This window comes from Pinus tabuliformis, chromosome 9 (assembly GCF_031772625.1).
Source record: "Pinus tabuliformis cultivar Carrire ecotype Pingquan chromosome 9, CPIR1, whole genome shotgun sequence".
Classification (NCBI taxonomy): Eukaryota; Viridiplantae; Streptophyta; class Pinopsida; order Pinales; family Pinaceae; genus Pinus; species Pinus tabuliformis.
The window spans coordinates 1,309,534,841-1,309,553,610 of NC_142307.1; the positions used below are offsets into that span (position 1 = coordinate 1,309,534,841).

General features: G+C 38.3%; 1 protein-coding gene across 5 annotated transcripts in view; it reads left to right on the forward strand.

Annotated features, from left to right (window-relative positions):
- The window catches only part of LOC149153351 (uncharacterized), a 306,416-nt gene that overhangs the window by 229,427 nt on the left and 58,219 nt on the right, over positions 1-18,770 (forward strand). The gene's annotated exons all lie outside the window — the stretch shown is intronic.

The following is an 18,770-nucleotide window of genomic DNA, read 5'->3' on the forward strand; positions in this document are numbered from 1 at the left end:
GAGAGTACATACAAGTATTTATTTAATGAGTCTGGAATCTACTCAGCAACTTAAGCTGCTACAGCATGGTAAACTTGGCCAGCTAGTTTAACTGCTACAGCACTTCTATAGCTGAGAGATATGTTTGGTCCCACATGGATATTTTGCTTCAAAGATATGTTCTGATAATTTGTGCCCCATTTTAGCTCTATGAACACTTGCAAATAAGTTTCTCCAATAAGTGCTTGTGAGTGGATCTGTGTGAACCCTCCTCCTCCTGTGATCTAAAGCACAATTGAGAGATCCAAAGTGATCCCTCCAATTCTCCTTTCATAACTTTTATCATTGGAATACCATGGATTTCCCCTTTTTACCTTCTTCCCGCTCAATTTATAAAGTTTTCTCCTTATTTCTCCATAGCCACTTGATAACAATATTTTTTTTTTAAAATTAAATCAACTTAGAAATTTTGCTTTTCCACCCAGTCGATATTAGATAATTAAATTAATTGATCATTCGGAAATGGACATTTCATCATGAGTAAGGGACTTGCCTATGTAGATGTTATCAATAGTCAAAAGTTAAAACCTCATTTTGAAGTAATTCGAGTTTGTTGAAGATTTATATCAAAGTTGCATGAAACTTGGAAAAGGGTATGGGTTTGGGAAAGAGAATGTCATGGAAATGTGAACTTGTATATATATTTTCGTTTTTATTTTTTATTTATTTTTTAATAAATAGCACATTGTCTTTCAAGAAAATAAGAATGATACACACAATTATCACTTTAGAATGAAACATGTAGATTATCATTATAAATGTTATGCAAAATTCAAAAGTAACCTTTATATATGAGAATATAAGTCCAAAATCAACCTTTATAGATGAGGCTATACATCCAAGAACATGCGCAAAAGCTCAATATATATCCATTTCGTGATAATATTCATCTTCATCATCAAAAAATATCAGAGGATGCTTGTTCAACATGTTGAGAAATCCAGGGGCAGCTAGATTATTTGATTTCTCTTACTTTGATAGCTGCTTGTGATGTATTTTTGCTTATCTTGATTAGATTCTTTTTCACCCTAATAATTATTGTGTTCTTTTCATCAAACAACTACCAAACCATAAAGAATAGTGTGATAAAAGGACATAAGATATAAGCGATCAATCAGGGCCAAAACCTCTGCACTTGAGAGGAAAACCCACAAGAATTCTTTTCTTATAGAATCTTCAATTGACGAATTCTAAGACCTATGACCCTCGACCAAGACCCTCCAAGACCAAGTCCCTTGACGAGCTTTCCTTGTAGCAGTTCCTTAGCAACTATTGCAATTTCGACCTCCAAAAAATTCTTCTGCAACTTCGACTAGTAGATACAACTTTGACCTCTCCAACAGATTCACAATTTCGACCTTTAACAACTTCGACCTAGCTGCAACTTCACAACTTTGATGCAGCTTCACAGCTTCGATGCAACTTCATAGCTTCGATGCAACTTCACAACTTCGATGCAACTTCAAAATTTCTTTTTGCCCAGTAACTTTAAAAACCCTAACAAAAGGTAGCGAGAGAGAGGCCCAAAACTTTGATCTTGTTCTTCTTCTTCTTTGTCCTTTTCCAGCTCCTATCTTGAGGAGATCGAACTTGCTTGAGATTGTGTTCAAATGTGGTCGTGTTCCTTCTTATTTATAGGCTTTTGAGGGGTACGAATTGCTATCTTTAGGCCAACTTGTCCATTCATGTAGGCCGACTTAATCATTCCACCATGATGAGGTCTTGGAGGGTCTTTTGACTCCTAAATTTTCTTTACAATATGTAACATACCCAAAAGGATCTTTCATACATGAGAATGACTCAATTGACTTGTACACTCAATGATAAGCCCTAGAAGCACTCAATGGGTGCTTAACCTAAAAATAAATCTCCCTTGAGCATGAAACCTATGCCTCAAGAATAACAATAATAAATTTATTTTCTTTTTTCATTAAATACATAAAATCATGATTACATAAGTCATTATGAAGACTGAACTTAGTTACATATTTCAACACTCCCTCTTAACTAGGGAGGTATTCATAATCCATACAAGGTACTTGGACATTCTCAATCTGAAGAATTCTCATAAGAAGAGTCAGATTGGTAACCCATTTGTTTAGCATCATATCATCTAGCATTGTCACATAGCAAGGCCTTGACTAACAACTCTATCTCTCCACAAGATTAGAGCGCAATGTTGGCGAGACCAATGACTTATTGACACCACCATCCTTGTCTCTCAAGGCACATACCCCACCCGTGTGTTCATAGAGTATGTGCTTGCAGGACTATTATTATCTTGGATTCCCAGTCCTCAAAGAATATCGGTCCTCTACGACTACTCTTATCTTGGATACCCTATATCATCCTGAAAGAGTATTGGATGCCAGATGCTTACCCAATCCTCCATTCTTTCTTCCAAAGTGAAGACAAGAATGATGTGTCTATCTCTCCTCTCAACTAGGGAGGATATACCCATTCCTATGAAGGAATGTATTTGAGCTCCCTCTTACCTAGGGGCTTGTCTAAGCTTCCTCTTAACCAGGAACTTGCTTCCAGTAGCTTTCTACTCTAGGTGGAGATCATGGGACTATCAATTGCTTGTGGGGATCCTTTTGATGTCATGAAGTTCATCTTTAACATTATGGAGCCTTCATCTTTTGGGACTTCGTAGGCCATTGATCATCCATTACTTTCCTTCACAAGCCACATCGGTCATGTCATCCTTCTCTCTGTCGAAAAGTGATCCTCTGGTCCCCATCTGGCTTTTTCCCCATACAACTACTTCTTTCAAGTTATGTTTCCTCCAGGGTCTTTCATCCAACCACATGAGTGCTAGTTGTAGGTGACATCCACAACTCTCTTTTCAATAGCCCTATATCAACCCATCTAGTTGTTGTTCAAAAATAAAAAATGAACATCAAATCAAAGTTACCTTTTGTGATGGCCTTTCATCATGACATCTTGCTTGCCTTCAACATCTTGCACACTCATAAACACATCTCCAAGACTTCATATGTCAAGGGTCTCCTTTCTTTATAGACCTTATCGTGGTCTTCTTCTCTATGAAGATGCCGTGATCAATTCTTCTAGTCATCGGATGTTGACTTCCTGTGACCGTAGTTAATTTTTCACGATCTTTTCTTTTTTCATTCACATATTGCTTCTCAGGAACTTTCCATACATAGTTCCTTCATCTTTGTCAACTACCTCATATTCCATATGAGGACATATTATGTTGATTTCATCTTATCAATATGTGAACCATGCCTTCATGCATCTTTTCAAAAGAAGAGATCCTTGATCATGCTCATGAGGTAGAGAATTTACCCATGCTATCTACAACTATATGATGACATGACTTAATCTATCAAATATATACATACCTCTTTTCTCCTTTTGGTCATCTAGACTTCCTTCAACAACTTCCTTTCCTTGATTGAGAGTACTTCAATCATCTTGACCTGCTGCACTCCTTTGTCACCATACCATCATCCTTCTAAACAATGTATCCCACACAAGGTGGAATGATCAACGAGACACTTGCTTCTTCCAAGTAGAGGTGAACCTTCTAGTGAAGATTCCAACAGAGGATCTTGATTGTCCTCATTTGGAAAATGCTCCTTTCTCATGATGATGATGTATGATGAATTCCTTTTATCATGCTAGATGACTTTCTTTCAATCATATGTACTATATATGATTTCAATGAGGTTGCCAAGAGTTACTTCCTTTATATGATAACTGCTACATCTCTATAGACTTCTACTTCAACTATTCTTTCAAGCTTCTATAATGATGTCATGAGCTCTTGCTTTAATGATATGCTTCTAGTATGATGCCATCTTCTACTAAGATGCATCTCATCATAATACTTCTCATCTTGACTGCCATGGTGGAGATCTTTTCACCTCCTACTTCTCCTTGCTATGCATTGGAGAAACCCTAATAGTGAAGATCTATCCCTTTAGATTTCTTCTGATCAGGTTCTTCCACTTCTTCAGTGATATGAGCTTCATTTCTTTCTTGCCTCTTGTTGTCTTTCTTGAACTTCAAACAATCTCTCTTGTAGTGCCCATATTCCTGACAACCATAGCATTGAATTTTAACATATTCTTTTTATTTTTATGAGAATAAGATTTCCCAAACTTTCCTTTTCTCTTAGCCACGGCAACAAATGCTTGAACTTGTTCACTTGGTCCTACATCGCTCTTTGCTTTCAACTTGGTTTCTTCAATTTTACACAATGACCAAAGTTCACTAAATGGGGCGGCTTCATCTTTCCAAAGATGTTAGATGTGAAGCTGCCCCATTCCTCTGGAAGTGCATTGAGCACTATGGTGGTCATTTCTTTATCAGACATTATTTCTCCCAACTCTTGTAGTTGGTCTCTTATTTTTGATACCTTCATAAAATATGGGGCTATTCCATCTTCCTTTGAGATCTTCATCTTGCAGAGTTCTTGTCTTAATGATATCACTTCTCCAACAATACTTACAAAGAATCATTCTACTAGCTTATCGTATATTTCTTTTGATGTCTCCAATTTTGATACATAGGGTATGAGGGGATCTTTGGTGGATTCTATAAGGATCCTTTAAGCCCTTACTTCCCCTTTCATGTACTTTGCAAGAGCTTGAGCTTCTTCCTTTGGAGGCTTCGTGATTGAACCTTAACATGATCAACAAATTCATTTTATATGAGGATCAAATCAATCCTCTTCTTCCATGCAAGAAAGTTTGATGATCCAACCAATTTGTTGCTTTCCTTGCAAAATGAAGTAATTTTGATAGCAGATTTAGTCATAAATATAAGAGTACTTACTTGTTAAGCGAAAATGCTTCTTGATGCCAATATCTTCAACTTGATGCCTTCTTGATTTTGATGATGATGTTGATAATAGAGGATGTCGTCTTGATGAAGATGTCTTGGTTCAAAACTGGTCCTTAAAGGAGAGGGATATCACCTTAATTCCTTGATGATGATGACAACGCCTCTTCTTGCTTCCCTTGGATGTGGATACTTCAAGATGCTTCAATGGGTATTCCTTCTTTGAGTGGAGGTAGGGTCCTTGAGATCTTCTTTGATGATGATGTGCGAGCTTCCCAACAATGTTTCAAGTGAGAAATGCTTCTTTTGATAAGCTAGAGTTTTGAGGTCTTCTTTCTTTGAGATGTGATGATCCTTGAGATGAATGGTCCTTCTTGATGATGTTCTTGTGCTTTGGCCCTTGAGTGTCCTTCTTTAAGATGCCATTCCTTGATATAGTCACCTTAGCTCTGATACCATGTTGAGAAATCTAGGGGCAGCTAGATTATGTGATTTCTCTTACTTTGATCACTGCTTGTGATGTATTTTTGCTTATCTTGATTAGATTCTTTTTCGCCTTAATTATTATTGTGTTCATGGGGTGGCAGGAGGGGGAGGGATTCTCATTAATCCCAAAGGAATCATTGAATATAGATATGCTTAGGGGCTTGGATGGAAGACCAACAACCAAGCAGAAGCGTATGGCTTGTTCCTGGGCCTCACACTAGCTCAAAAGAAGGGCATAAAAACATTACAGGTCTTAGGAGATTCCATGATAATTATTAGGCATATGATCTATGCTACATCAGCTAAAGACACTACCTTGAACCAAATTATCAAGAGATCCCAGGGTTGATCCCCTCCGATTTGGTGTCTTTCTTCCATATTCTCAGAGGAAATAACCAAGAAGATAACAAATAGGCTAACCATGCATGCCAATTGAGAGAAGAAAGATGCATTGTGAATGAGGTCGTGAGCACGACTAACATCCCATAAGTGTGTTGATGAGATACAAATTTTGGATTATGGAGGTTGCTCGAAGCCTTGCAAGGAAGTTAACAAAATTTGGAATTGGATATATTGTTTTCAAATTTCTTAGGGTGGATACTTGGCCCCTTCACGCTCCCCTCATCCCTCCCCCTTTCCTTTCCATCCCCTCCCCTTCCCTTCCCTTCGCTTCCCCTCCTCCCTATTTATCCCCCTATCCCTTCCCTCTGCCATTCTCCTCTCATTTTCCCCGTCGCCCCCCTCTCCCATCCGGTCCCACCTTCCCTCCTCCTCGCCATGTTCTGCACCCCTGCCCACCTCATCCCCATTTCCCTTGGGCCCTGTCGCATCATTTCATGCGAGCCCTGGCCTGTCATGGAGCCTCGTGGCAGGAGCATCCTCTGCTTACATCTGTGACGTGTCGAAGTTCGTCACCCTGGTACTACACTTGTTCATGAAAGAGACCTTTGCATGTGTATTCAGTTCCCATGCCCTGGTTCAAGGTGCAAGGGATGACGCACCTCCTCGAGAGATTGCAGGATTATGGGGATTTCAGAGCATCATTTAATTTTAGTTCATAGAACAACCTTGTTTGCTCGTGAGAGGATTTTTAGGATGGGAAGGATGGACCAGGAGCAATGTTGGGATTTAATGGCAGACGATTGGGAAATAATGGAAGCTCATCGGGATCTTAGTTGCATCAGCTTCTTCACATAGTACAACATCACCGCACATTCCTGCAGTTGCTATAAAAGGAATAACGATATGTTCAATTTTTATGGTTTAAGGTTATATTTTGCTTAGGTGGCCTCTGTGAAGGCTTGGCGGCTGAAGTTGAGGTCGTTGCGTGTCAGTTGTTGGGTCTGGGTTGATGGGTTGAAACCCAAGGAGTTGGATGTTCCTGATATTTTGAGTGGGAAGCTTCAGGGGGCCACGGGTCTGAGTGCAATTGAGGGTCTGAGTGCTGTTACTGGGTTGGGGGTCATTATTTTGCTAAATTGGGAGGAGGTTCGGGTCCAGAACCTCGGGGAAGAATTGAGAGTCGACCCGTAGAGGGAAGTCTATTTGAACACGACTGTTGGTGAGAAGGATTATAATCCTTGGGTCTATGAGGGTGTCCTGGGTCAGATCCCTAGGGCTTGGTTGGAGGCCAGTGAGGTGGAAAGGGTCAAGCGCATCCTGGAATTGAGTGGGAGTGATAGAAGGTTTTGGGACATTCTGGGTATTCTGAAAATGGATTTGAGTCTACAGAGTGCAGAGGTTAGTTCCTGGTCGGGCCAGTGGCAGGCTGAGGTCAGAGGGGCCGCGGGTGGGAATTTCTATGGCGGGTAGGAGAAATCAGCCAACCTGCATCAACTGTGTGTAGGACCACTTAGATTTAAGGAAAGGCCTCGCTGAATTGCAACGCGACATACATCAACAGCAACAAGAGAACCTGACGATGCAAGAGAGACAACTGGAAAAGAGGGAGAGTATTCGACAACTTGAAGATGAAGTAGATGCACTCCGGCAACAAATTGAGCAGTTGAAGGTCAAAGTGGATGAGACCAACAAGGAAAACGAGGAGTACCCTACTGAGCTGGACCTAAACAAAGGCATTAAAGAAGTCTCCACTGACCTGGACCTTAACATTCTATCACCAATGGATATTTAGTTTTTGTATGTTTTTTCTCACAGTTTCTAAACGACACAATGTAAATGCTTCAGTTTTGTCGAATTTATAGTTGTAGAAGCTCTGGAATGGGGAATTTTTGTGAGCAGAACAAATATCATGTCAAATTTAGGTATGTTCTATGCTTAGAGCAATTTACTTCAATTTTTCATATTAGCCCAATGACAATGTTCAGATTAGCAATCACATCAGCATGATAGTAAAGTGCAAATAGAACATAAACATAAATAATAGAAGACAAGCCAAGACGAGGACACAAGATGTAGCACAAGTGAGGGACAAACCCCAATGTGGGGGAACCCTTGATCAATTCTTCTTATATTCTTCAATAGTTCAACAGAGAGAGAGATAGTACAAATACATAAATCTGATATTTATGACAACAACAGAAAACCCTTGACGAGAGAAGTCAATGCTGGTCAAACTAGACAGAATCTTTCATCCAAGTGGAATCAATAAGAAGCTCATCAACCTGAGTTGAACATAGTCAAACCTTGACTCAATATAATTTCCAGAACACTGTGTTCTTCTTGCTGCACTAACTGACATTGCTTCAACAGTTATCCTTCTCATCAATAATGAAGGCCTTCAAGTTTGGAGTATGCCATGTAGTCCAAGACTGATAGAACAACCTATGCTGCTAGCTATGGCCTGCGGCCTAGCCTAGCAGCAAGATAGGACTATGATCCTCAAACAATCAACAACTAATAACATATGTTGATTTGATGACAATGACTTATCAACCTTGGAACAGTCCTAAGGCACAACCCTTATCAATGTGTTGTTACCATGCTTCTTTTATCTATAGAAACTGAAACGATGTCCTTCCAGGCCTCCTTATACTATGAATAAGATCCTTCTTTCGCTGTGGATTATGAGTCTCTTTCTTGATGCATATAGGGTCAATAGATTGTAGATTCAGGCCTTCTGTAGCTATGGATTATGGCCTTCATTTAGGGCCTATATTAGCCCTCCTCTTAGTTGCATATTGAGCCTCTTGTGACTGTGTATAGAAGACTTCCTTCCTGCTGCCTAAACTTTGCTCAATACAGTGGCCAGGGTCCCCATTCAACTGCGTCTAGGGCACACCAAAACAACTACTAGGACAATAGATAAGACTGCGGATTAAGGTCTCTTATAGACTTGCATTTGAGGGTCTCTTTTGACAATGGATAAGGCCCTTTAAGGATTGCGGATTAGGGCACCTTCAAGACTGTGATTAGGGCCTCTTCCTTGCTACTAGATAGGCCTCCTTAAACTGCGGATATGCATTCTATGAGGTATGTTCCCACCATGTCGTTGACCATGGGGAATTACTCAATAATAGATCACTTCTTCGTGGTGGATGTTCTGGACATCAATGTAGTGTTGGGAGTGTAGTGGTTTTAGTCTTTGGGACTTGTTACTACAGATTGGAAGAAGTTGGAGATGGAGTAAGTTGGCCTGGACGGGAAGATGGTATTATTGAGAGGAATGCATTCATACGCACCTCAGGTAGTATCAACACACAAGATGGAGGCTAACTTGAGGTATGGTGACATAGAGTGGGTTGTAGAGTTGAGGATCTTAGAGATAGGGGGGCCGAAGCAGCAGACACATCCAGACATATTGGCTCTCTTAGAGAGGCATAAGGTAGTATTTGGAGAGATTCCACCAGACATGCCACCTGACAAAGGGTTCGAGCACACCATTGAGCTAGAGGAGGGGGTACATGCAATCATCACCACTCCCTACAAACATCCCAAGGAATATTGGGGTGTGATCGAGAGGGCCATACAAGAGTTGTTGAGATTGGGACATATCAGGCCTAACTCAAGTCCCTTCGCTTCTCAGTGGTGTTGGTGAAGAAGGATGGGACCCTTCGCATGTGCATAGACTACAAGGCCCTCAATAAGAAGACACTAAAGAACAAGTATCCTATTCCACACATTGATGAGCTGATGGACGAGCTTAGAGGAGCCAAGTATTTCTCTAAGATAAATTTGCATTTGGGTGCCACGAGATCCGGGTGAGGGAGTAGGACATTCCCAAGATTGCCTTCCATTGCCACTACGGACACTTTGAGTGCTTGATGATGCCCTTTGGGCTAACCAATGCACCAGCCACGTTTCAATCTTGTATGAACCATGTGTTCCACAAGTAGTTGCGACGATATGTTTTGGTATTCTTTTAAGACATCTTGATATATAGTAAGACTTGGGAGGAGCACCTCCAACACTTGGAGGAAGGTCCTGTGCATACTAGGGGAGTAGCAATTGTAAACAAAAATGTCCAAGTGTGAGTTTTGATTGACGAAGATGTTATACCTTAGGCATGTGATTGGGGAAGATGGAGTACGAGTGCATCAGGAGAAGATTAGGGCCATCCTGGATTGGCCTACACCCAGGAATGTGATAGAGTTGAGGGGATTAGTGGGCTTCTGTACTTATTACAAGAGGTTCATGAAGGTGTTTCCCCAGCTAGCAACACCCCTCACAGATTTGATTAAGAAAGGGGCTGCTGAGTGGACTAATGTGGCGCAGGAGGCTTTTGAGCGCCTCAAGAGGGTGATGAATAGTTGTCCTGTTTTGGCCCTTCCAGATTTGTCATGCCCATTTGTCTTGGTGTGCAATGCATCAAGGGAGGGCATTGGAGCAATTTTGTCGCAGGGAGGTCAACCCATTGCATTTGAGAGCCAAAAGTTTCAGCCACATGAGAGATTGTATCCCATCTATGATAAAGAGATGCTAGTAGTCATGCATGCATTGGTTAAGTTTCGACAATACTTAGTGGGGAACAGGTTCAAGGTTAAGACCAGTGAAAACATGAATCTCTGATCACTCGCGATTAATTGCGAGTCAAACTTTGCTCTTTCCTCAAACGATCCGATTCAACTATGGGTGAGTCAAATTCACGTTGACCGAGTTTGACTCGTGGTCAACACGAGTTTGACTTGCGACTCACCAATTAATTGTGATTTAGGCGATTGAGGGGATTTTCAGCCCTCAACTTGGCAAGCATTGGTTTTAACTTTAGAGGTTTTTGCATTTTTCGCTGCATGGTTTAGTAAGGTTAAAAATCAAACGTTGGTCCGTAACTCACTTCTCACTGGTTAGGCCCACAAATCATACACCGAGAAGGTAATAGAGGCATGATTTCAGTTTTAGTTTGCTTCACGTAATAGAGTCGTAGTGTAATAGTGTGCTGCAGTGTCAGCTTCAGCATGTGCTCTGTCAAAGATTTCAATACCAAACCATTATTGTATCATTTCAGTAGCAATCGAGAGATTTCAGTCACTAATTAGTATGCAGTGTTTTATAAACTTTTAGAAGTAGACGCTTCTGGTTCTATGTAGTCACTGGTTAGGAGTCAGGACTTAGTACTTTGGTTCATGTTTGGACTCATAACATATATGAGATACGTATTCATTCATGATATTTTGGACATCTATTAACTTATGCATTGTTTGAACATGGCTTTATTGAATATCAATGAAAAATGTTTTTTTAATTCAATATATATGTATATCTTTATTTATTGAATTCACCAATTTTTTCCCAATTCGATTAAAACTATTCAGTCTTTTCCCTCGCTGATTTATTGTCGATTTCGAGTCTGGTAACATTGGTTAAGACTGATCACAATAGTCTTCGATTTTTCTTCGAGTAGCAAAACCTACAGGAGATACAACATAAATGGGTCAGTAAGATCCAAACATATGATTTTGAGATTGAGTATGTCAAGGGAAAGCATAACATAGTAGCTAATGCATTATCATGGAGGTCCGCGACACTTTTTTTCATGGATATTGTTATTGCACAAAATGTCTAGGCCCCACGATGACGACTCAAATCGGGGGTTGTCACCCTGATCCCCAATCTCTTCGTTTAAGCTATTTCCCTACAAAAGTGTAACAGGGGTAGAGCCTATGGAAAGATGGAATGAAGAAGAACTAGTTGGGAACCAACAGTTCGGGAGACATAGTGAAGCGATCAAGTACTTGATTAAGATTTAGCAAGATTTATAGAATTTGATTAGATTTTAAGCAATTGATTCCAGTGCCTTATGGAGTCAACTATCTTGCTAGGAAATTTAGGACCAAGTAATTGATTTGCAACTGCTGCTTGAATGAATGACTATCATATATGAAGTGCAGATCCTAAAGCTAATATGAGATGCAAGAATATTGGTTAATTTTAGTTAAATGCCTATCTTAGTTTTAAATCTTCGATCCTTTCTATATTGAGTCTGATTTCGTAGTAATTGGTAGAAAGAAGATAAGGTGAAAGCACACTAAGGTGTGATTAACAATACCTCTCTTAAAAATCTAACATACCCAGTGCCTCCGACGCTACAGAGAGCTGTTGCTCTGACGACTGCAAGGTCACCGTTTTAAGTACTATTAAAAGCAGGCTTCTCAAACAAAGATGGATGGATACCTATCTCTTTATCGACCAAGCTTATGCTTGGAAGTAAAGTCTATTTATGCAAAACTAACTTATATGCAAATGCACCAGAGGATGAGAAGAAGTTAGACCCAAAGAATAGAAACACTTGTGTCGCAAGAGCCCTTAATCACGAAAATAAAATGTTTGCTTTATTGGATGAAGACTTAAAAATAAACCCTTGAAAATATTACAATTAAACCACAAGCTCATTTCAAATATTTTTTGATACAATTATAGCTCAAAGAGAACAAAAACTTCTTTGAAATCAATGTCAACAGATGCTCAAAAAATACTCAGTTTATGAAACAAAAGATACGCATTTTATCACAATTCCATGATAGAGTACTTAATTTTTAGAAATTAGTTTTTAGGACAGAAGTAAGAAAAACTTTATGACAATAGCAATTTGACAATTAAAACAGTAAGCTATCAATGATATCTTTATGCCAAAAATTTACTGAAAAGTTTCCAAACTTGCCCACATGAATTATCAAAAAAATTTAGCCTTTTATGATGTGATTTGCAGAATTATATCAGATCTGATATACTTATTATAGCTAGCGATTGAAACATGAAATAAGCCTAATAATGAATGCCCAACTCAAGAAATTAATTCCTTAATGTATTAGACAACTTAGGAACTGATTTTAGGCTAACCCACATGAAATTTTGCCACTGTTATATTTCAGACTTCAGAAACAGAATTATTCAAAGACAACAATCACCTAAAATGCAAGTCTAGGCCAAATTTTTGATACACATCAAACATAAATGACTTATTAATGTATTTAGCAATTTTTTTAGTTAATTTCAAACCACTTAGATGTGTTTTTCACCACTATTAGAAAGGTATATGACTGCTGTAGCAAACAGTGAGGAAAAATATGGTTTAGAGATCAAACCCTTGGGCCTTAGGCCTTGAAAATCACTTGCCCAAGTTGCAAAAAAAATTTCAATACCTGAGGCTAAAACACAAATTTTTACTAAATTTTCTGCAAAAACCCACTAATGATTAGCTTCAGAAAATCAAATATTCAAATCGGAAATGGAGCAAGGGGAATTTAGGGCCAATGAAAGATAGCATTAGGCCCAACAGAACTAGCGTTAGGCTAGGAGAAGGCAGATCTGGGCTTATGAGCATTGAAACTTGAAACCCTTGTTCTGAATTTTTTTGTTTTCTATTTTTATTTTTATTTTGCTTTAAATCTTTAGATTTATTGCAAAACCTTTAATGGTTGGCCCTGCAAACAATTTCTGAGTCCAGATCTTGCACTCTAGGGTCTAGATTTGGTTCAGATTTGAAGATCTCTTTGGATAAAATTTCAGATCTACGACTGCAAACAATCTTTGAGCCCAGATCTTGCCCTCCAGGGTTTAGATCTAGCTCAAATCTGAAGAATTTCTTAGCTGATTTCTCAGATCTATTCTTGCACGAGTAAAAAGAGAAAAACCCAATACCCAATATGTACAAAAATAGAGAAAATCCCAAAAACCTAAGTGTTAAAATTCAAAATTATGTTACAAAATTTCAGATCTACACAAGTAAATAACAGATCTATACAAATAATTTACAGATCTATACATATAATTTACAGATCTATTAGATGGGAGTATGAATCCAACTCCACTCCTATATTTGATAATCTATGGCTCTTAATAGCCAAATCTATCAAACTTTCCACAAAATATTTAAAATATTTTGAAATTTTAGAGAATTACTAGCCCAAAAAACACCCTGCAGAAAAAAAGATTATCGTTAGATAAATCTTGAGGCTTATATGAAGTAGGCTCTTCAGAAAATATGTGTTGAGAGTTGGCTGGTCCGACTGAAGACTATCCTCAAACGCTCAATGAGAACCTGAGAGATCTTCTGCAAACACTAGATCAACCATCAAATCAAGTAGAGAAATAGAACAACAATAAAATTATGAAGAAATAGAGATACCTGCTACTTCAATCAAAATTAAAAATGTTACCCTAGATCCAATAGATTAAATAAGTTACCTGTATTCATATTATTCTAAGAGAGCTATTGATTGATAGTTTTCATATAATATTAAGCAGAAATTAAAACAATATTACCATAAATTCATGAAGAGGAACGCTACAACACATTGAAACCCCAAAGACTTTTGCATTAATTCAAAAAAGTATACAAGAGAGCTTGAGAGCTTAGTACACGATCCAGAGATCGGATCAATTGTCTAACAAATGACTTCCTATTTAAAGATAAATTCTCCATCGGCTAGTGCGAATGATCTTTGTTAAAGCAATCTTGACCATTGATGAAGATCAAAATTTCTTTTAATCTCATTTGTCGAAATTTTAATTCTTGAGGAAATTCGAATTTTTCAATTAAATGCATTTTAATTAACTCAAAAATTAAAATTTTGAATTAATTTCCTCAAAATTTTGACTTTGACTTAATCCCAAGGACCAAAGGCTTAAAATTTAACAAAATAATTAATTTACCTTAGTCCCGGGACCTTTTAAAATTTGAATTTTAAGAATCGACGAATTTTGCCTTTGGAGAATTTAAATTTTCTTAGGACCTAGAATTAATTAAATTTTCGGCTTAGGATTTTAATTAATTTTTTAGCCAGATGTAATTAATTAACCTATAAGGGGATAAATTATTGTTTCCAACTCTCAAGACACTTTATATCATAATTTTCATATGTTTACATCATAAGGGGGAAAACCCATTTGAAAAAGACCTTCACAAACTACCCATTTCTATGACACAAATATAATCCAGCAGACCATGCAATTTGTAATAAAATAACCTAACCAAATAGTTTGGATTACTTCCAAATCACATTTACATAGACTCGATCTACAACACTCACATTTGTCTAAGATCCCAGTGACAAAATACATTCCGACTTTGGGGTGACACTGAAGGAAAACTCTGCCGACCATTCGACAATGGATCGGTGAGACAAAATACCTCCCGGAATGTAGAGCGTCACCAGAAAAGTAGGTTTATCCAGGCAATTACATACACAACATGGATCTGCTAAGATTATTTACATTACATACATGCAGAATGAGTTTACATTATAACATGATGATCAGTCTGATGATGAAAGTTGAACGACACAAATACATCGATTAGGAGCTATCCCTTTTGCAAGAAAAGGTGGTGTACTTCTATGGGTCGTTGACACATAGTGGTCAACATCTGGCTCTACTTGGAGATAGGTTGCTGCAGCGAAGGAATGTGAGAATCCAGAATTTGCATCCATGCAACACACAATATAACATAAGTAGCGTTCATTCAGAAATCATCATATAACGTTAAGCACATGAAAGTTATAAGCTCTTCATCTATTAACTAGCCTAACAACATAAAAAACATAAATCTAACTACAAAATGAAATACTAAAATAACAAGGCATAAGGTTAGAAATACAATATAAAGATGCCCCATGGCATCAGATGTGTTCAATATAGTGCATACTGAGCATTTGCCTGCTTTTAGGCAAATCTGTTCGCTGTTTCTCAGATGTGCCATGTCCAATCCTGCATATGGTAGGACCTTTTCCTATCCGAAAATCAAGTTGCTCGCAACCATCTGATGCATCAAACCGCTTTCTCATTCTCTTTCTCTTGCGCTTTTTCTTTGTGGCAGGCTCTATCACTGATGATGTGGAACATTCTGCTTCAAAACTCTCAGATGAAATATGTAAGATATGCATGACACGTCTTTCTTCATTCTGCATCTACTCTGTCAAGAATGATGGATCAGTGTCACAGGTGTCATGAGTTATAACTTGATTTTTTATGACCGGTGGATCAAACATACAAGCATCAACCTGATTCTTATTAATTTTCATTTTATCCGAGTGACCTTCAATTAGCCACTGTTCAATGGAACAAATGACCTCATAATAAGATGGAGCTTGCTGCATCAGATAGGGAGGCTTATGATCTGTTAATGTTTCCTTGTTTCTTTCATCCTCTGATTGATGTTCAAGTTTTTGTACCTGTATTGTTATGGCATCCATCTAGGTAGAGTGTTCACCCTTCATAGCACTGACTTGCTTGGCATGGTTTTCTTCCATGGTTGATAACTTATTCTGAAGATATATCTGATCAGCGTCCATATTTTTTATTACTTTGTCATTATCTGCTTTAATGGTCATCAAGCAAGGTTGCATAGAGTTTATCTCTTTCTCATGATTTGCTTGTATGATAGCTAACTGATTATTATAATCGAATTTTCTGATGGTCATTTCTTCGTCCATAGTTGACAATCTGTTCTAAATCGAACTTATTTCTTTTTGATAACTTGTTTCCATTGCAGTCACATGATTTGAATGATTAAATTCCATGATTTTCATATTTTCCTCTAGGGCTAATAACTTGCTTTGCATATAATTAATTTCCCTGTCATGATTAGCTTTCATGGTTTCCATTTCCTTAGCATGCTGACTCTGCATGTCGGTCCTCATATCCTCCATATTTTGAGCACACTTTTCTACTACGGTGGTTATGTGATCGGAGTGTTTAATGATTTCCATCTCCTCATCATGTTTTTCCAGTTGAGTGTACAAAGTTCTCATATCCTTGACGTAATCAGTTATAAATTTTTCTTGATTAAGCTCCATATTTTTTACCAGCTGTGTTTGACTGAACTGCATGTATTTAACCAACTGCTTTAGTTCTTCTATAAGATGCTTATCATTCTCCCTTTCACTATCGACACTGATTTGATAACTTGTTCCTTATTTTCCACTATCATGGATTCTTCCTGCAAAGGTACAAGTGGATGGCACGTTCTGATATGGAGAATTGTCCTGAAATCTTTCATTGATAGCTGGATCCTTTACAAGATCACTCTCATTCTGTTGCATAATGTTAGGTGCACAAGGCGAGCTAGCTTGATCACCATATCTATCTGTAAATGCATTGATGATGTCTTGTAAAGAAGCGAAAGAATCTTGAGGACATTTATGAAACCAATTCAAAGCATCACCCTCTAAAAAAAAGGCAAATAGACGCATTTTGACATCTTCATGTTTATATTGGGGAGAACTACAATATTTGATTATTGTATGAGTAAACCTGCATAGATGCTTTCTAACAGCGATTGAATCACCACCCGAGAACAAAGGCAATTTATGAATGGCCTCTTCCGGCATATCATGGAGAAAATTAGTAAAATGACGCGGGGTAAACAAGTCATCCATGGTGACTTGCTTAAAGGGATAAGGAGGGACCAAATGGATGCTAGAGAGAGACCCCTGCTCAAGAAAATCAAGAGATCCACAAGAAGCGAGCTTCTAGTAGAAATTCTTGTAAGAAATGAAAGAAGTGGAGTCGCCACTTGAACATGAATCTAGCTCTAGGATCCAAAAGACAAAAACAACTAGATATAAGGGAGGGCTTCTTGTCTGAGAAATAATAAATGAAAAAGGTGGAGTCGCCACTCAAACAAGAAACGAATCGAAATGTCCAGGTGTTAAAAGTGTAGATGAAACGATTAATGAGATGATGAAAGATAGGGCGATGAAAAGATCAAATGATGCCAGGAAATGTTGTGCTGATGGGATAAGAAATGATGAAAGATAAAGCGATGAAAAGATCAAATGATGCCAAAAATGTTGTGCCACTTGATGAGCTAATGAATGGCAGAAATGATGAGATGATTAAAACGATGTCAAGAAAACCAAGGACAAAAAAACTCTATCCCCGGCAACGGTGCCAAAAAATGTTGGCGTTGCCGGCCAAATGAATGATAGAAAGATGAAAGATGAATTTTGTAGAGCTAGGGCCCAATAAATTGGTCCTCGACAATAGCGCCAAACAATGTTGTTGTTTCCGGCTCAAATGAAAGGATGAGAAATGAGAAGAATGATGAGGAAATGTCGTTGAAATGCTGAGAATAAAATGTCTTCGGCAATGACGCCAAAAAATGTTGTCGCATAGAATGTCTAGGCACCACGACAACAGCTCAGATCGGGAGCTGTCACCCTGATCCCCAATCTCTTCGTTTAAGTTGTCTCCATATAGCAGGCTAACGGGGGTAGACCCTATGGAAAGATGGAATGAAGAAGAACTAGTTGGGAACCAACCAGTTTGGGAGACCAGTGAAGTGATCAAGTACTTGATTAAGATTTAGCGAGATTTATAGGATTTGATTAGATTTTAAGCAATTGATGCCAGTGCCTTATGGAGTCAACTATCTTGCTAGGACATTTAGGACCAAGTAATTGATTTGCAACCAGTGTTTTTAAAACCGGAACCGGTGACCGGACCGGTCCACCTAATGAACCGGTTTACCGACCGGAACCGGTCTAACCGGGACTGGTTTGGTCTAAACGAACCGGTTTTAGAAAAATACATTAAATAATTATTTTTTAATGAAAAAAACTATTTTTAAGATTTAAAACCATGATTCCAAGCCAATAGAGACAAAATATGAAAAGATTGCTCATTGATATACCATGTAAAGCCTTAAAGGTGAATATATCAAAATGGCACCGAGTGCAATACATATCATCGACAAAATACATAAGCAATGAGGCTCTAAATGGCCACTAGAGTGCAAAAATAAAGCCTACAAACTATGGGGCCAGTGGCCTACTACAAGACTTTAGTCTAGACTCTACATATATGATAATAGTAATACTATAATAGTGATCAACATTATCACTTGAAGTTGAAACTTCTCATGAGTCTCAGTCATCATGATACTCAGTTGGTTGAGTCTCGACTCCCAAACTGTGTAGCCACAAACTTCTCTATCGGTTCAGTGACTTGAGTCTCAAACTTTTGAAGGTATTCTGCCCTAATATGCCCTATTATTTCATTTGGTGCTCCACATGGCTTTACATGGCCTCCTATCC